This window comes from Prionailurus viverrinus, chromosome C1 (genome assembly GCF_022837055.1).
Source record: "Prionailurus viverrinus isolate Anna chromosome C1, UM_Priviv_1.0, whole genome shotgun sequence".
NCBI lineage: Eukaryota > Metazoa > Chordata > Mammalia > Carnivora > Felidae > Prionailurus > Prionailurus viverrinus.
In genome coordinates, this window is record NC_062568.1 from 99,735,833 (window position 1) to 99,762,557 (window position 26,725).

At 52.2% G+C, this 26,725-nt stretch overlaps 1 protein-coding gene across 2 annotated transcripts in view; it reads left to right on the top strand.

The window, feature by feature from the left end:
- Positions 1-26,725, top strand: part of GLI2 (GLI family zinc finger 2) — a 259,960-nt gene that overhangs the window by 109,863 nt on the left and 123,372 nt on the right. The gene's annotated exons all lie outside the window — the stretch shown is intronic.

Below are 26,725 nucleotides of genomic sequence, written 5' to 3' on the forward strand. Positions count from 1 at the left end.
CCCCACCTATGATCGTGGTCTTTTCTTCATGCTTCTTTTTATATCTTTTAATTGAGTGTTCTAATTTATGTCATAATCTGTTAAATTCTGTATATCTAAAAACGGCAGTTTCTAATTCGTTAGTGCTGGCTTCATCGGTCTGGCTGTTATCTTATTAAGTGTATCCATCCAGGTTTTATAGCTGTTTTATGTAGTTACGTCACTTACGAATTATAAAAGTTTTTTCTCTTTCCAAATCTCGTAGCTTTTATTTCCCTTTAGTGTTTTGCTGTGCTGTCTGGAACAGGACTGTCCAGCAGAAAAATGATGTGAGTCTCATGTGTGATTTAAACATCTCTGGTGGCCACGCTTTTTTTTTAATTTTTTAATTTTCTTAATGTTTATTTTTGAGATACAGAGAGAGAGAGAGAGAGAGAGAGAGTATGAGTGGGGGAAGGGCAGAGAGAGAGAGGGAGACAAAGAATCGGAAGCAGGCTCCAGGCTCTGAGCTGTTAGCACAGAGCCTGATGTGGGGCTTGAACCCACTAACTGTGAGATCATGACCTAGGCCGAAGTCGGACGCTCAACCGACTAAGCCACACACGCGTCCCAACTGGTGGCCGCGTTTTAAAAAGCAAAACGTGGGGCGCCTGGGTGGCGCAGTCGGTTAAGCGTCCGACTTCAGCCAGGTCACGATCTCGCGGTCCGTGAGTTCGAGCCCCTTGTTGGGCTCTGGGCTGATGGCTCAGAGCCTGGAGCCTGTTTCTGATTCTGTGTCTCCCTCTCTCTCTGCCCCTCCCCCGCTCATGCTCTGTCTCTCTCTGTCCCAAAAATAAATAAAAAACGTTGAAAAAAAATTTTTTTTAAAAATAAAAAGCAAAACGAAATAGGTGGAATTAATTTTAATAATATATTTTAGTTAGCCCAGTATATCTAAATATTATCGCATCAACATGCAATCAATATAAAAGATGATTGAGGTAGTTTATTCCTTTTTCATCTAGTGTTTCAAACTCAGTGTGTATTTTACACATAGAGCACATCTCAGTTTGGACCAGCCACGTTTAGAGTGATGAGTAGTTATTGTACTGGACGGCACAGAGTTAGAGTCTTCAATTCATTTTCGAACAGAAGTTTGGTGAGTGGGGCATCCTTTTCATGTTCCTTACTTGAAAGGGAATAATTCTGAAGTCTTGCCGTAAGAGTCATATTTAATGGTTTTTGGTAGATTTCCTGCAGTAGGTTTAAAATTCCTTTTTATTCCTATTTTGTGAAGGGTCCCTCATTGTGAATGGTTGTTGAATTTTATCAGTGCTTTTTTTTGCAAATAATGAGATAATCATAAAATTTCTTCTTTATCCTCTGATCGGGATGGTTTTTATATTAGCACACTTCTCTTATTTTAATATCATTGATTCTGGGGGTGAACCTCCCTGACATTAAGACATTTGAAACTATGTTCAGCAGTGAGGTCAGCCTATAAATACACTTTCCTTCTGTCTCTGTTTAGTGGAAGTAAGTATTCACCAGAGTAGCTTCATAACATGTGGGAAGGGATCCTCATCTCAAATATTCAGATGTTTGTGTATGTTATGGATTATCTTGAAATATTTGTATCCATCAACACATCTGTACGTTACATATACTTACAAACGTATACATGCAAATATGTACATATCTGTGTATCACATTCGTATATGTCAAATATACGTTAAGGATTGTCTTGAGATCCCTGCATATATGTTAAGAATTATCTATCCCTTGAAGGTTTGGAAAAATCCAAACTATAAAACTGTCTCAGCCTGGTTTGGTTTTGTTTGTTTGTTAGAGGTTTTTTTTTTTTTTTTTCTTTTTCAACTACTAATTCAGTTCGTTTAACAGTTAGGGGTATTTCTAATTTCCTGTTTCTTTCTGAGTTGTCTTTCATGAAGTCAATCAATTTCTCTCTCCTTCGGAATGTAGCTGTTTCTCCTGGTATAGAATGTATTGGCAGTGTTTGTACTTAGGTCCTCTATTCCCGTTCATGTCTGTTTCTGCCTTCTCCATGTTTCGATTGGTCTTTACAGAGGTTAGATGGCTTTCTTAGTCTTTGGGATTCCTTCATGGCTTCTTGTTACTTTGTTTCTTTCCTCACAGATTTCTAGCCTGTCTCCTTACTCTTCTTTTAGGTTTGGGTGGCGGTTCTTGTCCCAGTTCCTGTCCCAGTTCTGGGAGTTGGGCACCTGGGTGATTGATTTTCTTCCTTCCACTTTCTACCGTCCCTGACATCAGCATACGTCCATATCTGCTTCAAGTATATGCCAACAGTCCTGATATGTGGCAATTTTATTGTAATTATTTTTTTACTATAATTATTTTTTATTACAATTATTTTTTAAAAATTTCTTTTTGAGAGAGAGGGAGAGCAAGCAGGGGAGGGGCAGAGAGAGAGAGAGAGAAGGGGAGAGAATCCCAAGCAGACTCTGCACTGTCAGCGTGGAGCCCCACGCAGGGCTTGAACCCACAAAACCTGAGCCGAAATCAAGAGTCAGATGCTCAACCGAGCGAGCCACCCAGGTGTCCCGCAATTTTATTATTTTTAAGATCTTAATCTGTCTTCAGTTTCGGAAAATCTGGCATTCACCGTCTTTTCAAGCTGTGCCTTCCCCTCTCGTGTCTGGTCTCTCCTGGAACTATCTTCATGCAACTTTCTCGACTGTCTTCCAGGTCTCTTCAACTTTTTCATGCTATCCATCTTTCTTGTCTGTCTATTACCTGTTCACTCATCTTCTCTGAAGCTGACTTTGATGTTCTTTTTTTTTTTTTCAACGTTTTTTATTTATTTTTGGGACAGAGAGAGACAGAGCATGAACGGGGGAGGGTCAGAGAGAGAGGGAGACACAGAATCGGAAACAGGCTCCAGGCTCCGAGCCATCAGCCCAGAGCCCGACGCGGGGCTCGAACTCACGGACTGCGAGATCGTGACCTGGCTGAAGTCGGACGCTTAACCGACTGCGCCACCCAGGCGCCCCTGACTTTGATGTTCTTTGTGGTATCTGCGTACTCTTGCTCACGGGTGTGTGTGTGTGAGTGTGTGCGCGCGCGCATGTGTGTGTACGTTTTGGACTGTGGATAGAGATTTATCTGTAGGAAACCAGTGTGGCCAGAATTGAGGCTGTCTCCCTCCATGGTGGTTTTCTTTATGACTCTGCCGGGTTCCTCAGCCATAGCACAGGTGTGGGAACGAGTTTGTATTCTTCCCACAGCGCAGGGGTTCCTGGACCCTGTGGGGACCCCCAATGAGAAGGCAGGCAGGTTGTTACAAACACTCGGAGGGGACGTCTAGAAATCCTTCACCCACTTCCCAGGCAGAAGTGTAAGTACCCAGGCGTTCTTGTCGGGTCCCTGTGCCAGTGGGAACAGAAGAGTTTCCATCCTTTTATCAAACTGTAGCCCCCCGGTGGTCTTGACTGCACACGGGGGTCTCAGTTCCCACTTCTCATCCTTTACGGGTTCCAGGTCCTGCACCGTCCCCATGCATGGGTCACTAGAACGGGACCACCAGGGGACAGCAATGCCGCCGATCCCCTGGGTACCTGCCTCCTCCTGCTTTGGTCTCAGCTTCCCTCTTGGCTTTCTGCCTCCCCCTCCCCCTCCACCCCACGGTCTTTCTCTTCTTGCCAGCTCAAGTGTGAACCTAAATAAATATTGTATTTATTGAGTAGGACAACTTTACACGCACCTTGTCAAGTCCCTGTGCTGTTGTTTTTCATACACAAAATTAAAGGCAGAAGACGAGGTCGATGGGGAAAGAAACCCATATTCTGGGAAAGAGCTGTAGTTATTATCCACTCCAGGCAAAGACCCATGAAGTGGTCGGTTTTCAAGAGAGGAAATCCTTGGCGTCTGCCTTATTCCCAAACCCACCGGCTACGTCGCTGACTGACTAAGCCTGCTTGGATGGGGACCAAGGTTCCTACACACCACACCAAGGCCCAGGGTTTGGGGTTTTGATGGGGCCTGGTGGAGAGATGGGAGGGTTCGTTTCATCTCTTTGCCACCTCGTGCTGGGGTGCCTGTCCCGCGGCCGTGCTGAGACAGGCTCACGGATCACCTGACCATCCTGAGAGTGCATCCTTATCTACAAACTAATATCTTGGTGACAGTGATCCCCCAACAGCAAACCCAGGGGCTTAAGGTGAACTTAAGTCAGGAATGCTGATTTCTTGATGAGCCCTTCCTGAATTTCCTCTTCGTCTTCATTCATCCAGACAGTATTCACAGAGCATGTGCTGTGCGCCCTGTTGAACACGTTTCTTCATTACCTTTGGTGTACCAGGCGCTAGAAAGCCAGGGAAGGACTGGACTTGCCTCCTGGCCTGTCCACGATGTGGTGGTGATGGGGGGGGGGCGGTGCTGGGCATCGCCATCCTCCTCTGCAGAGAGGCATGCTTGAAGTGCCAACCAAAGGGCCAGTGGGGTCTCCAGGTCCTGGGCGGGAAGGAGGTTCGTGACAAATCAAGTCAGGAGGGAGAGGGTGCCGGTCCAGCCTGGGAAAGATAAATATAGTCGCTTCTTCCCTGCTCCATTTCACCCTTTTATGGGGGACAGTTGGAGATATTTTGCTTTTTGTTATTTATTTGATTATTATAAACAGTGTGACTTTTCACGATTCAAATTTCAATAGTTACCAAAGTAAAAAATCTCCCTCCCGGACCTGTCTTCCAGCCAGCCAACTGGTTTCCCTCCCTGGAGGCAACCAATGTCACCAGTTTCCTACATATCCTTTGCAGGAGATTCCAGATGTATACACGTAAATAATATATATACATTTGTGAATATTTATATATGTGTGCGTATCTATAAATTTATACCCATGCATACATATATATGTTTTTTAATGCAATTGTCGGCATCTTGCTATTTTGGGTTGACAATGTATCTTGGAAATTGGTCCATATCAGACCTGGAGCGCTTCTTTATTTGTTTTTATGGCTGTTTGGTATTCCGTTCTATGGACGGATCATAATTTATTTAACAAGCCCCTCTCTGATAGATATTTAGATTTCCAATCTTTTGCTATTTCCAAACAATGCTGCAAGAAATCGCCTTGCACTTGAGTTACTCGACACCTTGAGAACATATTTGCAAGGTACAGAACTCAGCTCACGGGGAGCTTCTGGTATTGGAAGGGGTACGGGAAGGGGGTCTGGGTTGACACCACCTGGCATGGGGTGGGCTGGCTTCTGGAATAGGTGCTGACCCGATAGTTAGAGGGATTTTCCTGAGACCCTCATCCACAGATGTCTAGTTTCTGAATGAGCAAAAGGAAATACTTATGCTTCAGAGAGATTACAGGCAGTAGAAGGCATAGAGGAAGTAGTTTTGTCGGCTTCATAGATTATCTGCAAATGAATTCAAAGAAGGGTTTTCTAATTGTTTTCTAAACGAACACATCCCAGGAGAGCTGTTTCATTAGACTTTCAGTGGTTGAGACAGAAATCTGGCTGAGGAATCATTCACCACATTGTAAAAGTTGGCTCACCAAGTTTAAGATGGAATGTAGGAGACTAAGGTACCATGAGTCTCAAATGTGGTAGAAACTTCACTTTCTTTTTTTCTTTTTTAATAGCAAAGGAGCTTTTTTTATTTTTAATTGTTTTTTTAACGTTTTATTTATTTTTGAGACAGGGAGAGACAGAGCATGAACAGGGGAGGGTCAGAGAGAGGGAGACACAGAATCTGAAACAGGTTCCAGGCTCTGAGCTGTCAGCACAGAGCCTGACGCGGGGCTCGAACTCACGGACCGCGAGATCATGACCTGAGCTGAAGTCGGCTGCTCCATCGACTGAGCCACCCAGGCGTCCCAGAAACTTCACTTTTGACCTGAGATCAGGCTTTTTCATGATAAGCTGCTGCACGTACCTTTAAAGGCCCGGTGGTTGTCCTTATATTCCAACATGCAGTGACAGTAGATGATGGCATGTTCTGAGCTAGGGTTATGGGCCAGGCTGATCCTCCCTCCCCCAGCTCTTTGCTGGGACTCTGTCATTCCGTCTCCCCATAGCCCAGTCATCATCTCCATTTTACAGACACACACCTATGGCTCTGGGGTTATGTAACTTGCACAGGGTCCCACAGGCACGATTCATGCCCAGGCCCATGAGGCTGCACTGTCGAGAGCTGAACCCCTCACCGTGACTCCCCAAGCACACTCGGAGCCTAGGCATCAAGACCAACCCGAGGCGCCAGGTCCTGAGTGGGATCTGTCTATACTTATTCCCAGTTCATACTGTGTGGTCAATAGACATCACTCCAAACACGGCTCATCAGAAGCACTGTTTAAGGACGTTGGGTCCCCTATTTCATTCTGAAAAGGAAGATGAAGGCCGCCTGGGTGGGTTAGTCTCTTGAGTGGCTGAGTCTTGATTTCGGCTCAGGTCAGGATCCCAGAGTCACAGGATTGAGCGTAGAGGTCTCTGTGCTGAGTGTGGAGCCTGCTTAAGATTCTCTCCCTCTCTCTCTCTCTCTCCCGCCTCTCGCCCTCCCCCCCCGCCGCACTCCGTGCCCCTAGAAATGTTAAGAATTAAAAAAAGAAAAGGACGATGACTACCCCCTCCCCAATTAGAGCCCGCGTGGTGAAATGCTAGGAGAGCCGTGGTTCTGTGGGTTCCTTGCTCGTGGTACAAGGGCTTCAGAGAGCTTTGGAGCCAGGAGCATCCTGGCTCTACGAAAGCCCACTGTGTGATCTCAGGCTGGGTCTGTCTCCGTCTGTGATGTCGTGGTGCCATCCTATGTGATGTCACAGAAGAGCCCCAAGTAAATATTTTGGTCTTTGCAGGCCATCCGTATGGTCTCACGATTGTTCACCTCTGCTGGTGAAGTGTGAACGCACATGGACGGCACGTGCCTGAGCACGAGGGGCTGTGTTCCAGTAAAACCAGGGGAGGGGGATTCGGCCCTCGGGCTGGAGTTTGCTAACTCCCGCTCTAATCGACAAACGACAGTTACACTGACTCTCCCTAAACTAGTGAATCCAGCCCTCCTTGGGTACAAACCCCATTTCCTGTGGCTTTGTGGTGGGTGTGGGGGAGGTGTGGAGGGTCTCCACCCCCAGCCCTGAACAGCACTACCGGTGCAGTGGGAGAATGCTGGCTGGGGAATCAGATGGCCTGCCTTTGGTTGTGTAGCCCGGAGCAGCCTTTGCGGCTCTGAGCCTCACTCTCCCGGTCTGTAAAATGGGAAGGCTGACTGTGCTTTCTCAGCGGTTCCTCCCGGCTCCCAAATGTTCTGACTTTAGTTTAAAAGGACATGAATATTCTCTGCCCTGGAGGTGGGCTTCCATCGTCTCTTTGGTCACCAAGATAAAGTAGGTAATTTCGTGTTATGATCTGTACCCAAAGAGGCATTTACCCTCTGGGGCTCCCCATCCCAGCAGACCGTTATGCCTTCAGGAGCCCACTGGGTAGGGGACAGTCCTTGGTGCCTCCTTGGCCCACACAGTGTCATAAAAGGTTGCCTTCACCTGTGAGCTTCTGGGTGATCCCAGGTGCGGAACATGCTTAGCCCCTCACCCGTTCCCCACCCGGAATTGCCTCCTGCACAGACAGGCGGGAGGAACAAGAGAGAAAAAATGAGGAAATACAAAGCACGCAAGGCCTTATGGTCTGTCTTGCCTGTCTTTTGGTTGTTCCAAGGGAAGCAGTACCGCGCTGGGGGGAAGCACGCTCGCTTTCACTCAGGCAGCTGGAAAACTCAGTGCCGCTGCATTCGCTGCTCAGCCCAGGGCCCGGGACGCCCACGCTGGCCCCGACCTTCTGCCGGTGCTCACGCACGGCAGCTGCCAGCTGGCCGGTGAGGCTGTCTCCGTTCTCAGGCACCCCACCCAGCCCTGGGTGGCCCGGGACGGGAGGAGTGCTCCCTGGGAGAGCTGGAAAGGAAACTGCATGGCAGATGGGGGCTCCAGTCGGCTTCTTGTGCTGACTTGGCCCATTCCACCAGTAATGAACTCGGGTCCTTGAGGGGACCCTGGGAGCTTCAGCTTCCTGATCTGAATTGTGAGATGAGTGATACCTGCATGGACCCCTAGGTTTCCATGGCCAATCATCCGCTTAGGACATACTTGTCCTTCGTTAGGTTCCAGGTGCTGCATCAGGATTTATATGACAGTATGTTAGATTTTATTGCTAAGGTTTTCCTAATGGCCAGGCACCAGGCTAGATATTACACAGATTGGCTCATTTGACCTTCACAACAAACCCGCTCCGTTTTACAGATGGGAAGACTGAGGCTTAGTGATACTATCTAAGATCACACAGCTGGTTGAAGACAGAGCCAGGATCTGGGCCTGGCTGAGTCCAGAGCGGGTATCATTGGGAGACCCTGCCTTTTTCCCACATTGGCTGGCGAATGGCATCGGCACAGCCCCGAGCATGGACTGGACCTGCCTGTGCTTTGTCATTTCAGGGATGGGCACGTTGGAGATTCTCCACGGTCAGCGGTTTGCTTTCTTGCTGCGGGTTCACCTCCCTTCTGCCTTCCTGAAAGCCCTTCATTTGGGTCATTCCTCCGGGTCTCTGGATCGAGCTAGTTACACTGTAGTCCTGGGCTGTGGACCCTCCGTCCCACAGCCATCAGCAGAGAGAAAGGTCGGGTTCTGGCTGCTGGGCAGAGCGGCTCTGAAGAGGTTTTGTAAAAACCCGACTGGCGGGGTCTGGGGGAGCCCTGGCCTCTGCTGGGCTGCCGGCTCTTTGTGGGTGCCGGGCCTCCGGCCTCCAGATGCCTTGGGTTCTGGGTTCTAGGTGCCAGCACTGTTCTCGTTCTTCTGCAGGGGGCGGTGAGAGGCGAGAGGCCAGCGCCTCCCCTGGGCTGTCCCCCACCACCCCTGGTCATCCCAAGGTACCCGTTCCAGGCCGCCCTACCTTGCAAGATCAAGAGGCAGGAATAGCAGGATATATATATATATATTATATATATATATATATATATATATATATATTTTTTTTTTTTTTTTTTTTTTTTTTTTTTTTTTTTGCAAGCAAAACCATCACCAGGCTTGGAACCAGAGGGGCAAGGCTTGATCCTTGGCCCATCTCCTTTCAAAGCTAGTGAGCTTGTGAGAGTTTACCTCTCTGGAATGCTTTTCCTCACCTGTATCTCAAAGTTGCCATGCAGATGCAGGGGACCGACAGTGGACCAGGCCTCCAGTCCAGGCCTCGGACAGAGCTGGCGCTCCAGAAGTGTTGGTTCCCGGCCCTGACCCACCAGCCTCCGCCTTGGAGCACACGTGGGTTTGGGCTGTGTCCCCCCAGCTCCTCACTGAGTCCCCATCGGTGGCAAGGGCCCAGCCCACTTCTGCTCAGTTGTGGTTGTTACTAGGTCCTGGCTGTCCATGCTTCTGGGAAGCTCTGGGCCTGAAACAAGAAGGGCAGGGAGGATCCCCACCCTCCTGGTGTGCCCGAGACTGAGGGGATTCCTGGGACAGTCCTGGGCAAACCGGCATGAATTGGTCACCCTGGAACAGGCTGGCCCTGGGGCCGGGCAAGAACAGGGTTGGCATCTCTTAGGCCCAGCCGGCATGGGGCCAAGGGCCCACAGTACAGTTAGGGGCCCACCAATCATGTTCCAGCTCTTTCGAAAGAGAAGAAAATAAATGAATATAATCCAGCCCAGAAGCCTGGATTATATTCATCTTTAAACCAAGACCTGTATAAAATAGAAATTTTAATATGTTTTAGGGAGGAAGGAGCCCACCGAGGCAAAACTACTTAGAGCCAGGATAGGCCCGGTGTGGCTATGGGGTATGTACCCCACCCCCCGGGGCCCCCTGCCCTCCAGGTCTGAGGATCAGGAGGAAGCGGAAATGGCCAAGGAGAAGAGAGCACAAGGACATCAGGCTCGCCGAGGTAGCGGGGTCCCCCTGAGGTTCCCGGTGATGTAAAGGAAGTGACGGCCGTGTTTCTGGGTGTGCCAAGCTCCAGACCTTTGGTGGGAGGCTGATGGTGGGGTGGCACGTCAGTGTTGAAAACTGCCACTCGCCCTCCCGGACTGAGCCCGGAGACTCTGGTCCTCAGATGTTCCTGCCTCAGCCGCGTGGGGGGCAGGGGCGGGGGTTCCTGTTTGCAGCCAGGGAGTTGATTCAATCCAGCTGAGGCCAGGACCCAGCGCGGAGGCTCAGAATGCAGCTGGGTCCCCGCCAACTCCCCTTCCCCCACCACATGCGTCTCTAAAGCCCAGAAAGGGGAAGACCCACACTGTGGGGGAGGAGGCGGATAGCAGATGTCAAGGTCCCTGCACGGCCCTCCTTATTTATCTTTTATTAATGGCAGGTGCTTAGGCGGGGGCAGTGCTTAGAGCAGGCCACAGGAGCGGAGTGGGTGGCGGCTTCCCTCAGAAGCCAGGGGCAGGAGGGAGAAGGCATGAATAATACAGGCTGCGTCTTGATGGAGCCTGTCGGGCAGCGCCGCGGTGAACACCTGAGCGAGGCTTTGACGCTCCTGGCCTCTGAACTTGGGAGAACAGCTTTTCTTGGCTCTAGGACGGGACTCACTGAACCACCTGAGGGAACAGTCCTGGAAGGGGAGGCCCTGGTCCCGGCCTCCGGCTTGCACCAGCTGGGACTTGGGGCTCCTCCAGTAAGAATTCTGTGATGTCTGGAGTTATGAAGCCCCGCCCCTTATCAGACAGAGGACTGGCGTCCAGGACTGGAAGGGTCACACAGAGCGTTAGCAGCAGGGTGGTACCCGGCCCCCTGACTCTGGTCTCCGAAACCTTTCATTTTAGTTTGGGTGGAGGCAGGGTATTCAGGACAGAGGAGCGAACTTAGGTCTGTTTTTCATTTTTCACCCTATTCTTGGCAAATTTGTGGAGGGACCTGGCAGGAAGGGGACATTGGAGAGGAAGGAGTTGAAGGAGAAAGAAGTCTCCTTGGCTCCTTTGCCTTTTCTGCTAAAAATGGTGGCAGTTCTGCGTTTCCACTAAAAATAGCTAGTCCTCTGTCAAGGCCACCCACGCTGATGATCTGGGGACTGGGGAAAATGAGATGCGGGCCTAGGGTCACACCTTCTGGGGAGAGGTCTAGAAGTTCACTGATGGGTGTTCATTGAGAGAGAGGCAGAGAGGGAGGGGGAGGGGCTGGGTGCTGCGTCTGAAGACCTGAGCCTCATGCCTGCCTTTATGTGCCGAGGACAGGGCTGTATTCTCCATCAGACATTACTCGAAGTCGCTTTAAGAGTAAATGGGTGACGGTTGAATGGATAAACAAAATAAGGTAAACACACACAATGTAATATTATTCAGCCTTAAAAAAAGGAGGAAATTCTGACACCCGCTCCAACATGGATGAACCTTGAGGACATTATGCTAAGTGAAATGAGCCAGTCACGGAAAGAGAGCCCTCCTCTGAGTCTACTTATAGGAGTTACCAAAAATAGTCATTCCTGGAGACGGAAAGTGGCGTGGTGGTTGCCAAGGATGAAGAGGAAGGGGTAATGGGGAGTTAGTGTTTAATGGGTATGGCGTTTCAGTTCAGGAAGATGGATGGCAGAGATGGTTGTATAAGAAAGTGAATGTGCTTAACATTACGGAACTGTATGCTTAAAAGTAGTTAAACGGTCAATGTTATGTATATTTTATAACCATTAAAAAATTTAGGAATTAACCCCTCTCTTCCTCTGGATTCCCCTCTATAGAATGACTAGTAAAGGGTGTTTATCTTTTAAGCCAGTGGTGATAATGATGATAATTGGGATCTTCTGCAGAGACATGAACTAGACTCTCTTGGGTAACCAGGGCAGGCCACGTGGATATTGGGCCAGACCCAAGCCTCATGCATTTTGGCATGCAGGGATATCCCACTGGAATAGCTAAAGCTTCCACTGGACAAGCCCCACTCAGGTATGCAGAACTCCCAGACAGGTTTTTTTTTTTTGTCTCTCATCTTTAAATATGAATGGACATCCAAGGTTTCACTGACATTTAAAAGGAAGTCTCCTACATGGAAGAGCAAGGTCAACATGAACAATGGGGAAAAGTATAGTCCCAGAAGAAACCAGATTCACAAAGATATGAAAGTGTGAGTGAAAAAATAGCCTTCCCATTGGTATCTTCAGAAAAATCTAAGGAAGCATTACATTCATAAAACAAGAATAGGATGCTATGAAATAAGAATCAAAAAAAAAATAGATTAAAAATACGATGGCAGAAATAAGAAGTTTATCAAAAGGATAAAAGGTGACTCATGGCAATACCATGGGAAGAAGAATCAAAAGGCAAAGGCAGAGAAATATGAGAGGAAAGTGGAGAAACCTAGAATACTAAAGCAGGTGATGGAGCACGTAACTAATGGAAGTCCCAGAAACTGAAAGAGAAAATAGGTGAGAGAAAAATGACAAAAGAATTAATACAAGAAAATTGCCCGTGTCGGAAGGACAAAAATCCTCACATGGAAATAATCCTCAGTGTGCCTCGCCCTTGAGAAAATTCCCATTTGGACATGTTTTTGTGAAGTTTCCAATAACCAAGGATAAAGAAATGTTCCTAAAGTTTTTGAGAGAATGGAAAGACAAACAAAACCCAGGCCATCCATCCGGCAGGAGGATTACCCTAAACGCCCCTCTTCATCAGCAGCATCCTGTGTGGGAAGACCGTGAAAGCCCTGGCTGGTATGAGGGACCCTATCAAACTGTCAGCCTCACTGTCACTCAGGGTTGAGGGATGTTTTCAGTTGAGCAGGAAGGACTCTGAACTGTTTTCTTCCACACATCCTTCTTAGACATTTACTTAAGCATCCTCTGATGCAAAGTAGGGGAAGAGGGAAAGGAGATCTAGGACCCCTGAAGGGAGTCACCCAGAGGGGGTGTGAATCAGTGCAGATGACCTTGGAGATGGGAGGGCCCGGGGGGCCCAGGGGAAAGGCGTCAGAATAACTGAAGTGTGGGTCATCACTACACTGGGAGGAAGGGGTGCCCTTACCCACAACCCTTTGCGTGGCAAGGGAAGCTCAAGTGAACGCAGCTGTCCTCGGTATAAATAACTAACAAATCAGAAACATTGCGCTCATAGGATTAAAGCATCAAAACACGCCATTTTAATAGATTCCCTGTATAGATCGGACAGGCACCAGAGGAGCTAAAAGTAGAAAAAGTTTTAAAATATTAAACGTGGCTGTCCCCAGAGCACGGGGAGGGGACTGTTGCTTTTTAGCAGAAACCCTTCTGCGCTGTTTGACTTTTTAAAAAACCATATGCAGAACTGCTTAGTTGTTTTTTTTTTTTTTTAAGCCACAAAAAAAAAAAAATCGTGAAAATTAAAATGAAACAATGTGCACGAACCTTGGTTTGCAGTGGGAACTTGCTGACTCGGGGAAGTCCAGGATGGGCTGTGGAAATCGCTGGTTTGAGCACCGTCAGGGAATCCAAGGCCCGGCGAGGCTCTGGCTGGAGTGGCCTCCCAAGTGAGGAATTTTCAGTTGTTACTTGCTCTGGTTGGGTTTATTTTGGGGGGAAACAAATAGGCAAAAACACAGCCGGCAGGTCCAAGGGGCGTTCAGAGCTGGCGGAATGAGAGTGGCCCTCGCTTTTGGACAGGCCCGATGGGCACTGTCTCCTGCGGTGTGTACCTGGCTTCTCCGGAATGCAGCCTGGCCCAGGAGGCCTTGCCTGGGGTTCTTTAAGATCCTGGGAGGACCCACAGATGGGTCAAGCCTGCTCCCTGCCTGCCCTTGGGGCCCATCTTGCACCAAGTCACCTGCGAGTCAAGGCGGATTGAGAGGCCCCACTATGGGCATCTTTACCCAGTCCCTGAGCAAAAGGAGGAGGGCCACGAGTGCTCCCCCAGCAGCGGACAGTGTGTCCACACCACTGTCGTCCCTGCGTCCAGGGAGCTCCTATGTCTACAAGCGAACACGCCTGAGACAATTTCAGCAAGAGGAGCCAGCAGGGAAATAAACAGAGTAAAGGTGTGGGCGAGTGGCACCCACCTCTGAGGAGGTGACCTCCGAGAGCAGAAAGCCGTGATGGAGCGAGCCTTACAAAGAGGGTTTGCAGAGTCCCACTGGGGACGGGCGATGCCAAGCAGAGGCCCGCGGGATGTGCGGCGGGAGGGGCAGGCTGGCCGGGGTCGGGGAAGCGTCGTCCCCACACTGGTCCGTTCCAGGGTGAGCTAAGACTGGGAAGGCAGGTCAGAGGGGGCCTGCGGAGGCATTTCATGCCGCGAGTGAGAAGCCCCAGGCCCAGAGCGAGTGAGTAGGGCCCCACAGGGAGTCCTGGCCACTCTGGGGCTAGACATTGTTCTCTCTGAAGCCTCGATGCCATTCACCTGCACGGAAGGGACTTGATGGCAAATACTGAGCTTGCACTCCCGCAGGGAATCCTGACAGGGGACAGGCTGGGGTGTGTGGGGTCACCCCTGCTCTGCCGAGGCCAATGGACAGCAGAGACAGATCCACGGGAGCCTCCTCCAAGGGCCTGGCTGGGGCCGCTTCAGGCCAGGGGAGGTACTGACACCCTGCCTTGCCTCTGGGCTGGCAAGCGCTGCCCTACAGGAGCCTGGCATCCCAGCCTCAGATGAAATGCCACGTGGGCGCCAAAGAAGTCAAGGCAGCGCTGAGGGACAAGTGCATTTCTGAGGGATGGCACCAGGGGCTGGTGCCAGCATTCCAGAGGCAGGGCCACCCATAAACACAGACAGGGGAAGCAGCTTCTCTTTGGTTGGTTTGAGGAAAGTTTCTCTGCCCACAGACACCTCTCCTGCCTCCCCAGCCAACTTGGGGCTGAATTCCACCATTACAGGTTCATTCCTTTGGCTTGGGATACAAATGTCCCAGTGAAGAGAGGACCTTTGAGCCGTCTCTGGTACTGAGGACCTCGTATGCCTTGGCAGGCCTTTGCCATTCAGCGGAACAGCCGGCCAGCACTGCCTGTGCCCTCGCGTGCCATGCATTGTGCCCCCTCCGAGCGTGGAAAGATGGCTCAGACTCTGTCCACCCGCTTTCTGGGGGCAGACGGACGCAGGCCTGCAGGGCCTGAGGCCTGGAGAGGGAGGAGGGAAGGCAGGAGAGCGGACCGGTGGGGAGGGGTCCTGCAAGGAGAGGTGGGCCCGTGGAGGAGGAACTTGTAACTCGGTTCCGTCGTTGGGTCTGGGTAGCAAAGTCCCCTGTGGCCTGGCAGAGGTCCTGAGCAGGCGAGGCTCTCCCGGGCCTGGTTAGTGGGAGCTCTGGGGCCTAGTGCTGTGCTGGCTGGCTGTCACATGCTGTCTCTTCTTAGTCTGTCGAGTAGCTAGGCCTTTGCCCAGCAAGGGGAAGAAAAGAGAAAAACCTGTAAGGTGGCATTGTCGTGTTTGTTTCTACATTTCCCGATAGAAATTTTGCTCTTCCACATGGTTGAAATTGGGAGGGAGAGGCACCTGTTTTCTGTACGTGTGTGCCAAGCCCCTCTCCGCACGGCCCCAGGGGTCAGGATCCCCCTCCTGGGCCCCGTGCTGTGGTTCTGCCCTCTTGGCACCTGTGAGGGATACTGGGTGGCATGGTCCCAGGCAAAGCTGGCTCGGGGTGGGGTGCGGGGAGCTGCAGGTGCTTGATGCTGGAGGTAGCGGTGATGGGGATGTGTGGCCCCCACAAGGTGGGTCAGCTTGGCCATGACAGCAGAGACACTTGGGCACTTCCCACCTATGCTGGCCTGTGGGTTTCCCTGAGCCTATTTCTGTCTACTTCATTCAAGCAGTATTTATTGAGTGCCTACCATGTACAGAAACTACAACGGGGAGTAAGACAGATGCTTGCCCTCAGATTGCTCACATTCTGGTAGAAAAAAACCTAACCAAGTGCATAGACAGTTATAGTGTAGGGGTTAAGAGCAAAGGGAGCCAAAAGGGCAGCCCAGGGGTTGGAGAGTAGAGTCAGGGAAGGCTTCCTGGAGAAGGCAGAGCTGGAGTCCAGTTTCAGAGGATGAAAAGGAGTTTACCAAAGCATGGAAGTATGCTAGGCAAAGAAGACAGCAGGTTCAAAGGCCCGGGAACAGCAAGCATCCCTGACAGGTCTGTGCGAATCCTCATTTTCCAGATCCCGCTTGGGTCCTACCTCCAGGAAGGGCTGCCCGGCACCTCCTGTGGGCCGGGAGGACAGGTCATATTTGCCTAACAGTCCCACTTCTGGGGAGTTCCCAGGGGTGCTGTTCTCAGTCCGGGCTGTGTGTATGGTTGTCTCCTCCCCCACAGGTGGTGGCACCCAGATGAAACCAGGGTCCCTGAGCAGCCTTGGGAATCCTGCCAGGCCACAGCCACACTAGGGATCACTTCTCACATCACCCCATTAGCTGTGTCTCCGCTGTGTATGTTCTGGGTTGTTCCATTTTTAATGTTGAGACACATCCGAGGACGAGAAGAAACCAGAAGGAAGGCATATCTACCAGAATTGGCTTTTGAATGCCTGCTGTTTGCTTAGCTGCGGGGGTTCTCAGACTTTCATGTGTGCCTCAGAATCACCCAGAAGGCTTGTTAAAACTCAGGTTTCTTGGCTCCACCCTGAGTTTCTGATTCAGTAGGCCTGGAATGGGGCTTGAAATGTTCCTGTCTGAGAAGTCCCAGACGATGCTGGTGCTGTGGGCCTAGGACCACACTTGGAGACCCCCCCCCCCCCCCCCGCCCCGGCTTCACCCCATGCTGGGCAGTCCGGGGCCTGCCAAGGCCAAGCCCCCATCATTGGCTGGGAGAAGCAATGCTCACAGTCCATCCTGGAGCCTTCAGAGCATGACCCTGACTTTCTTGTGTGAGAGGAGGTTTATTGATGTCAGAATTGAAAAAAACACAGCAGATCAGCAGAGGAAAACATAGAATCCACCAGGAAGGCAAACTCACATAGAGAAACAGTTGGCAGCCCATCAAGGAAGGTCCTATAGGAGGGAGTTTGTGCAGACCTCTGAGAGCGGCTGGAGGGGCTGGAGGCATCTCCCGGCCTGCTCTGTCGTGGCTGTTCTCACCCTTGGAGTTCTCCAGGCCACCGAGTGAGCCACTCAAGGAAACTGGTCACAGCCACCCTTTGCTTTTTATCCAAATGGTCCATCCAGCCAGGTCATCGTCCGCAAAGGTTCCAGGCGAGGGCCATGGTCCAATGCTCGCAGGTTTATAGAATGGGTAAGAGGGGGAGCGAAAGGCACCCCAAGAGTGCCATTCTTTTCCCACCCAGGCAGCATCCAGAGAAGGCCTGGAGCCTCCCAGGCAGATGCAGATGATAAAAACGCTACAAGCTAACATTTCTTAAGGCTCCAGGCACGGCTGTGTTTTACATGCATTTGCTTATTGCATCCGCGCCGCCCCCCCCCCCCCCCCCCCCCCCGCCATTCCTAGAAAATAGTCTCATGATCCCTGTTGGGCAATTGAAGAAAGCGAGATCAGAGGGGTGGTGTGACTGGACTGGGGTCCAGTAGTAAGTGGCAACGCCAGGCCTCCAGACCTGGCTGTCTGACCCTAGCCTCCTGCTCTTACCCTCTGGGCTGGACCACCTCCCTTCTCATTAAGGCATGCGTCCGTTCTATTAAGTTCATTAAGGAAAGTCAATTATGTTATTTGCAGCAATAACAGCTGCCACTTGTGCACCACCTACTTTGACCCGCCTTATCGCAGGCGCTCGTGATAACAGCAGAGTCACTGTGCTTGTCCCCATTTTCCAGAAAGGGAAATCCAGGCTCAAGGAGGTGCGTTACTTACCCAGGATCGTGTCATTCGAACTCAACACTGGGCTGCTGACTCCAGAGCCTGAGCTCTCCCTGCTCACCATCCGGACTTCTTTTCTGCCCGGTCTGGACAAGAAGTCTTCCTTCCACTCTTTGCTCCCTTTGCTTCCTCAGAGCGCCCAGCGTGATGGCGGCCAGGAGTGTGCAGGGAGGAAGGGTGCCTGCCTCTGACAGGATACCTATCTCACATGGAGACCAGGGTGAGCTCTGGTGGCTGCCTCCCGGAGTCGGAACCATGATTGCACCTTTTCAGCTCTTTCCCACCAGGCCCCAGGTTGGGATTTGGGCCACCCCTGTTTGTCAGGGTTTGGAAAGCTGCTCCTCGGTCAGGAAGCATGATAGTCCGCGGGCAGTAAGGGGGGCCAGGGAGAGAGTTGGACAGTCGGGGACCTCATTCTAAAGTGGACCTGCCCCCTCCCTGGATCTCTGCTGCCCTTAGGCTATGCAGTGCCTGGGCCCAGCTGCAGTGTAAAGGAACTGGCCCATAAGACACCCCCACAGCACCAAGAATCCCAGGAGCCTTTGAGCTTCAGGGTACTGAGATCCTGAGCCCTGTGCCATTATACCTCCCTGTCCCCCATGCTCCCGTTAATCTGCCCACCAGCATCTTCCTGGGCTGCTTCTGTTGGCTGCCTCAGTGCATTCCTCAGGGGCATCTGAAGCAGCCTCGTGTGACTGGAAGAGGGATAAAAACCCCAGCCAGAGAGGCCTCTGATGGGTAACTTGGACCGTTGGTGGACCCGGATCGTTTTCAGGCCCGGAGGGAATAGGCTCTCTTTGAGTTGAACTGGGCCCGGGGGCGCTTTGATTTTTATCGAGGTGGGAGCTGCCTGGGCAGGCAGAGGTAATAAAGGTGTGGGCCGAGGGCTTGTGGAAGATGGGGTAGGGGAAGGCTGAGAGGAAAAGCTCATCCCTTCATGCCTTTTGGCAGCGCTAGTCAGAAGACCAGTGGAAGACTTTGTGATGCATTCCAAGACATGCAGGGTGGTGAGTCTTAGTCCTTGAAGCCACTGTCCATCCTCTGTGGGCACCTGCCTGTGGAGGATCAAGAAGACTTGAGCTGAGATAACCGTGGAAGAGAGGAAAGAGGAGTGAGGCGAAGAGGAATGCTGAAGATAGAAAGATGAGGAAATGCCCAGATACAGAGTTCCCACCCACCCACCTATCCATCCATCTACTCAAACATCCGTCTACCCAAATATCCATCCATCTATTCACCGTTCATCCACCCACCTACCCATCTACCCATCCTTCCATCTACCCACCCATCCATCCGTCTATTCACCCACCCACTCATCCACTTATCACCCATCCATCCACCCACTGACCCATCCACCCACCTATCCATCCATCTACTCAAACATCCATCTATGCATCCAAATATCCATTTTCCTACCCACCCACCCATCACCCATCCATCCATCCACCGCCCATCCATCCACATCCACCCATATACTCTCCTATCCATCCATCTACTCAAACATGCATCTATCCAAGCAAACATCCATCCATCTACCCTCTCATCCATCCATCCATCCATCCATCCATCCACCCATCTATTCAAACACCCATCTATCCATCTAAATACCCATCTTTCCACCTACCCATCACCCATTCATCCATCCACTTACCCACCCATCTATCCGACATTTTTTTTATCAGTTCCCTACTATGTTCCAGCCATTTCCATCCAGACCATACCTTGTCAATGTAGCCCCCGTGGACAACTACCCCCATACTGTTTTTTAATCTCTTTTTTGCACTCCTAGCCTGATCATGACTCTTGGCCCTTGCAAACCCTCCTTACCATTTTCTTATGATTGGACTTCTTTTCATGACTCACTCTCAGCCTGTAAGCCCCTCCACTCAGGGTCATGGTTGCTTCTAGTTCTCTTGTGCCTCTCTTAGAGCTCTCCTTGGAGGAGGGCTGAGGGAAGGCTTACTAGAGACACTTGAAGTCTTTGAGATTGGGATTGCCTGTGTCTGTCTGCAGTGGTTGAGGTAGGAAGGGAATTCACATTTAGTGAGCACCTGCCGAATGTTCAGGGTCGGGGAGGAGGGGTGCAGAGCATTGTTGCTGTGGAAAGAGCGCAAATTTTGAGGCCAGGCAAGAGTGGGATTGGTTCCTGACAAGTCACGTAGCCTCCCTGAGACTCAGTGTCATTATTCATCAAGAAACAAGATATAAACATCCTGTGCGGTTAAATGTACATGTAGGCGCTCCACATGGTCCCTGGCATGTGGTTGTTCCTTCCTCTCCCATGTCCATAGATTTGCCTCCATTGACACCCCCACCTCCACTTTGTTGAGTTGAAATAAGCAGGGCTAGATGAAGCTTTCTGAGGAGACAAGACTTCGGGGCCAACAATGGGCGGTCTCTGAGTTTTGTGACTATTGCCCTCTCCTGGCCCCACCTTTGTCTTGTTGAATCCTGCTGTCTTCCCTACTGGAGCCTGTAGTCCCTAGGGCAGGACGGGGAAGAGACAAGCTGTTGAGTTGTCGGAGGACAGGGCAGCTTGGATTCAGCTTGGCACTTTGCTGTGGGCCCTCTGTGCAGCCCAGTGGCCAATGGGTTGGTTCTCAGTAGCCGGCAAGGGGTGGAGGTGAGCTTGGCTGAAAAGGCATTAGGAGGGGAGGGTAAGAGGCTCAGCTCCGGGGAAGGCATGCAGTGCCAGGGACTGAATTCCCTCTGCCCCCTCCCTGACTCCATTTATTACCTATTAAATAATTATCTCATTTGGAAAGTGTTTCTTAATGTAGTGCAGACTCCACCTCCTGAGGCCCGGGTTTTGCAATGGGCCGTCTCCTGGCGTGTTCCAGGCTCAGGCAGGACTGGAGGGAGCATTCCTGCCCTGGCTCTGCCTCTGCACGAGGCTTGGGCTTGTGCCAGGCTCTGCCAAGGCACAGCAGAGTGGGGTGTGGCCTCTCTGTGCCCCAAGATACCCTGGTTAATAGCTTCATTACAAGGGCGTTCTTCATCAGTCTTCCAAAGTAGGGTGCCTGGGGCTAGGCCTCCCGGGTTACTTGCTATTTTCAGGGACTCTCCCCCTGGGTCCTCCCAAATATCTGGCAACATCAGAGATGGAAGGAACCTTTGTCCTTTTTAAAGGTGAGCCATTCAGGCCCGGGGGCGGGGGGGTGGGGCACACCCTGAGGTCATACTCTGAGTTGCTTGCAAAAGCCGAAGCCTGGGGGTCCAGAGCCCTCTCTGCTCTATCCCTCCTTCGTCTTGCATGCCATTGGCACCAGAACCCTCTGGTGCCCCTTCCCCTCTCGTAGAAACGGGCTGTTTCCTGAAACAAGAGCCGGAAGCCGTGTTGGATGAATGAATGAGTGATGAGTAAGGCAGCTAAGCCTCACAACAACCCTGCAGATTATCCCCCTTTTTGTTATTGAAAACTTGTACATACTTCCTAGGACACGTGGTAACAGTCCCAGAGCACATACAGCAACGTGAGCCTCGCCCTGCCCTGTCTGCTCATCATGGTGGCCAAGGGTGGTGCAGAGAATAGACTGGTGAGCACGAGAGGGCGGGGTGGGGGTGGGGGGCGGTGTTGTTAAAGTCCTCCAGGCGGGAGGCAATGGCAGTGGGCCAGGGCGGCGTCCAGATTTACCTCCTGATTCACAGGTGAGCGTGAGGCTGGCCCGGTCAACCGTTGGCGGGAATTTCTGTCTCCTTCAACGCCACAAGATGCTCCAAGGCATGGTTTTGCTCCCAGGGCCGCCAAAGAGCTGCGTGAATGTTGGCACTTCACATCCCGTCTTCCTCAGCCTGCACCGTGGGGCGCATCCTCCCTGCCCTGCCTTCATCATGGGTCCTGAGATTCACAAAAGCCCCCGGCCCAGGCCCTGGAGCTGCCTCTGTTCCAGCAGCTGTCACTGATATTTATAGAAGCTCGGAGGGCTGCCCTGGGACTCAGCCCACTGTCAGGATTCTGGGAGTGGACCTCAGCAATAGTCACCATGACCGGGAGGGGTCACAGGGCACTTTGGACGGGTGGCCGGTTTTGAAGGAGGAGTGGCCAAGGATGGATGTGGAAGGCCCCGGGGTGGGCATTTCAGGCAGCTAATGTGTCAAAAGATGTGCGAGGGGCCCGGGTGTAACCCGTTGGTCTTGGAAGAAGGTCTTGCGAGAAAGGTATGTGCAAGCAGGGCTCATCCTGGAGCCTGGGCCCGGCTGCATTGTTACTAGGGAGTCATGGAGGGCTCCAGAGTAGTGGAAGGACAGCGGTAGTGTGAGACACGTGGCAGTAAGGACAGAGTCAGGCTCCATGACCCAGCTCCCTGAGGCCCTGGGCGAATTACCCCACTTCTAGTCCTGTAGGGGTAACCGTACCTGCCTGCCTCCCAGGATGGTCGTGACAGTTGGAGCTGATTCATTATTATGGCCCCAGATGCAACTCCCACGTGCAGGAGGCACACAGCAGCGGTGATCCTGGTGTAATTGACTCAAGCAAGGCCAAGGGCTAGACCACTCGGCCCTTATGGTCCAGGAGCCTCAAGACCTGTGCCTACAGCAATGACAGCTGTCATTCATGGTACAATAATGGGGTGAATACGTGGCTCTGAATACGTGGCCTCATTTCATCTTCTCTACACAAGAGGCTTCATCACCCATTGTACAAATGAGACAACTCAGGTCCCTGATATCCCTGAGGCCACATAACCTGTGAGGGGCAGAGCCTGAATGCCATCCCAGGGCTGTCTGCGGTCAAGGCTACCAGCCTCCAACATTGTAAAACAGCACAGTGGACACAGGGCCCCATATGTAGTAAATGCTAAAGTAAGCATAAAACAACGAATGCACTGGCAGGCCTGTGGGAGCATCCTGGGAGGCTTCCTGGAGGTGGTGTTTCCCTTGACCAGGGCCTGGCTTCCCTGTGATTCAGCTCCCGGTGAAAGGAGCTGAGGAGGGCGTCTTGGTGCCAGACCTAGGGCTGGGGACCAACCACCCTGTACCATCCATCCTGTCAAATGCTTTTGCTCACTCCCTTGCTTTTTAAGACAAAAAAGCATCCAAATGGCTTAGTCTCCAAGTCTGGCTGGGTCTCAGGCCCCCTTGGGTACATGATGCAGTGGATTTTGGATGCAAGGGCAGGATTGGCTTTCGGCAGCCTGGTGACACCCCTGCCTTACTGACTTGGGGGGAACTGGGGCCCCGCCGAGCTGAGCTCCTTTGTTAATGCAGATGAAAAGGCACGGTGGGCCGCCCACCGCAGAAAGGTGGCTTGCCTGCCTGCACGGTAAGCGCCACTCGCTGGCCCGTGCACCCCACAGACTCATTACCGCCGGCCCACAGAGGAATCGGAGAGCGAGGCAGGGATTGTGTCTGCAGGCTCTGGCAGCTCGATGGATTTCAATGAGATGATCGCTTGTCATTTTTTATTAATGAGCGACTGCCTGATTCATTATACATCTAAGGGGCGAGCCACCCCAGATGGGGAGGAGGAACACGGAGATGCGCAGCCGCCACGGAAGGGGTGACGTGGCCCCGTGTGCAAGTTTTTTTCTGCCTCTTTCTCCCCAAAGGGAACAAGTCACAAAAGGTGCCCGCCTTGGGCAGGCAAGCCTGCAGTGACTTGCTTGTGATGGCAAAGGGAAGCCGTCCCCATGGCCAGATGGTCCCTTAGCTTAGGGGCCACGGCACTTGGGGAGGTTCCTATGGTCACTTTTCCTGATTCTCTCCAACACCTCCACCCTTTTCTTTGGCTCTTCAGAGCCTCTTGCTTACCTGTGCCTTGCAGCGTGAGCCCGGGGAAACCAGGTCCCCCGAGTCCACGACTCTACATGAGAGGGGAGCCACAGAGGGAGCAGGAGGCTCTGGAATGAGCTCTGGCCCCAAAGGCATCTACTAAATGTTCATGGAATGAGCAAATGTCCACACAGGGGAGATGCCTCCTTACAGAGGGATGCGATTCACCTGCCACTCTGCCAGTGAGCCGCTGGGTGCCAGGCCTCGTGCTAGACACACGGCAATCCTCGCTCTCCAGGACCTCCTGGCAGTCCAGGCTCGTGTCTTTCTTGCCACCAAGCTGGCCGTGTGATTTCAACACTCTTGTTTCCTTGTTTGTAAACGTCCTGAGCAGCGTCTGCCCGGCTGCCTCTGTCTCTGTCTCTCCCCGGGGCTCGACTGGCTGGAGGTGCGAGCGCTGGAAAGCGCTGGAATCCCTTTGCAGCTGGGATGGGTCTGCTGTGAGCACTTAGCGTGCAGGTGGGCAGGTGGGCCAAGGCCCTGTTCTCAGGTCTTTGAGGAGACGCAGGCTGTCTGGCTCATCATTGCTTTACGGGTGTCTGTGCTGACTGTCATGAATGAGGGGGTTTTAACAACCCGGATCAAGTGTTGAGGGCCCCGGCTCAGAGAGGGCAGCAAGCTCAGGCCGTCTTAGAGCTGAGAAGGTAAATTGTGTTTGTGCTCTCTGGTGGCAGCCCCGGTCTCCCATCCATCCCTACACAGTGGAAAGAGAGGCCTTCCGGGCCCCCTCAGCTGCCTGTGGGTACGATGCGAGAGAGGGCTTCCGGAAGCAGCCATGGGGCTGGCTGTCAGCTCCCAGCGTGAGCTTTGGTTTTCATTGGTGCTCACAGTTACCTGCTTCTTCAGGCTGCAAAGTGATTGGAGCCCTACGTGCAGCCTTTGCTGTGGCTGGGCTGTTGGAGGACTTGGCTTAGACCGCTCACAACATGGCCTTATTATTGGTGAGGGGTCTTCGTGCATGAGGTCAGCAGGCCAGTGAGAAGACAGTATGCCCATTGGTGTGTGGAGAGGGGCCACTGGACGACCCGGGAAGTCCCAGGTTTGCTTTGAGTCCCTGTGAGAAGAGCTATCACAGATACTTCTCTGGCAGGCACCTGCTCCCCCGCTGTACCCCCAACCCACTTAGGCTCCGGCCAGGACCATCTGCCCATCCGTGCTCTCCCCTCCCCCAACCCCAAGAGTATACACCAGCCAGCCCTGCTTTTACGATGACTTTCTGCTTTGCTCCAACCACCGGGACTCAACATGAGTAACACACCAGTCTTCGTTCTGTTTTAATCGAACACTTGCTGGCTTTCAGTCTGCTTAACTCCTAAGCGCTGTAGTTTCAAAATAGAGGTTTTAACTGCAAACATGCCGTATTCTAGCCACATGATGGGTCACCTCGGCGGCTGCACGTTAACCTGGAAACCTACCCACAATACATTATTTAGTACATTATTTAGAAGAAACACTTGAGTTTCAAATCTTCGGCTTACAAAATGCAGAACGTTGAGAACACAGCTCATTTATAAGCGGGAACTGCCTGTATTCAGAATAAAATGAAGGCTCTGATATGCCACGTTCTTCTAAGGCACAGATAAGCCACAGGAGAGTGAGGCCAGGGTGGCCCAGCCAGGAAGGCCCGAAGAGGGGCCAAGGGCAGGGGGGAGGGTGTGGGCCTGCAGGCATCTTAGGGTGAATGTAGAGGCCAGTCGGGCAACAAAATGACCTGTATATGGGAGGTGATGGAAGAAATGGGTAGGTATTCATGGCTAGTAACTGGATTTGGACATCATGTACGAGATTTTGGTGAGCCCAGGTTCTAGGGTGTGGAGAGCTGGTGTCGGGGTGAGAGCCTGTCAGAGGAGGCTCTCTGAGGGTAGAGTGGAGACAGGAGGTCTGTCGAGGACCCTCGAGGCCGCTGCGGGGCCTGCACACACAGGAGGGAGGTGGGGAGGCTACTTCTGGGGAATGTGACTCTGGGAGGTTGCACCCGCCTGGAGAGAGCACAGAGGTAGGCTGGTTTCGCTGCCAGGCTGTGCCTCCCACTTTTGCTGTTTCTGTTATGGGCTCCCTCGGGCAGTTTGAAATGACCCTCTGGGCCTGTGAGTCCTGCTCTGTGCAGACCGCTGAGTGTCCGCATATCTGAGACAGAGGTGACAGGTAGGTTGCCTGCGGGTGTCTCCACGTTCCCTTCCTTGTGGCAGGCATTAACGCAGCATGGCTTTTGCTCCCTCTGGGGCACTCGTAAGTCACAGATGGGATTTGTTTAAACTCCCCCAAACCTGGCCAAGGAGAACGAGCTCAGAGTCAAGGCTGCGTGAGGAAGGCCTGCATGGAAGGAGTGTCTCTGGAGATGGTTGTGGGGCCCCGAAAGCAGCCTCCTCCGTGTCAGTGATACCCCCCACTCTGGGCCCTGAACGGAAGCCCCGAGGGGAAGGTTGATGATGTCGGGGATTCTGCCCCTTCGGGCCACCCTCACTTGCCTCCGTGAGTCGTATCAGGAGTGGGTGCTGGGAGATGGGGAGGGCTGGATAAATGCAGCCTGAGCTTCTAGAATGCCTGAAGGTGTAATGGTACTACTTTTGGAGGCTCCAGAATGGCCACATGCCCTAACCCGAGAGGAATCTCACTGGATGCGCATGCAAAGAGCTGCTAGGCCGGTTCCTAACTGTCTCCATGTGACCCCCTGCCCCCACCCACACAATTGCCGCCTGACTCCTGTTGGAAGGGTCACGATTCCGAGCTGTTGGAAGGGTCACGATTCCGAAGTGCCCTCAACACCAAGAGGGAAGTGTGCACTCTGGGCACGGGTTCCCTCAGGACAGGGACAGAGGCGCTGTTCCGCCAGCCTCCAAGCCTCCCTGGGCCCTTCGCTCCCCTGAGACTGAGGCAAAGTTTGGGTCACTTCCCTTGTTTTCCTTTTGTGGGCTTTGTGGTGCCATCTGAGGCAGTACCACCCAAGAAGGGGTCTGCTTTTTAGTTTTGCTGACTTAGGAGGTTTGGGGATGAGCTCTTTGTGTAATCGACTGAAACAAACCTCTGACCCCTTTGCAACTCCCCAAGTAGCGTCTGGTTTGGCCATCTCCTCCCCAGCTTGCCCTCCGCAGGAAGCAGCCTTGACTCAGCTCAGAGGAAGTGCGTGGGGTTCAAACGCTGGGATCCAGGGGACCCAGATCCTGCTAGGCAGGGGACCTGGCCCTGTGCTCTGTGCCAGACGCTCTCGGTGTGCGCAGGCAGGTCGGACCCTCTCCCTAGACCCAGCACCCCTCTTCAAAGGAAGGGGAGAGCCGAGGGGCAGGGGGGC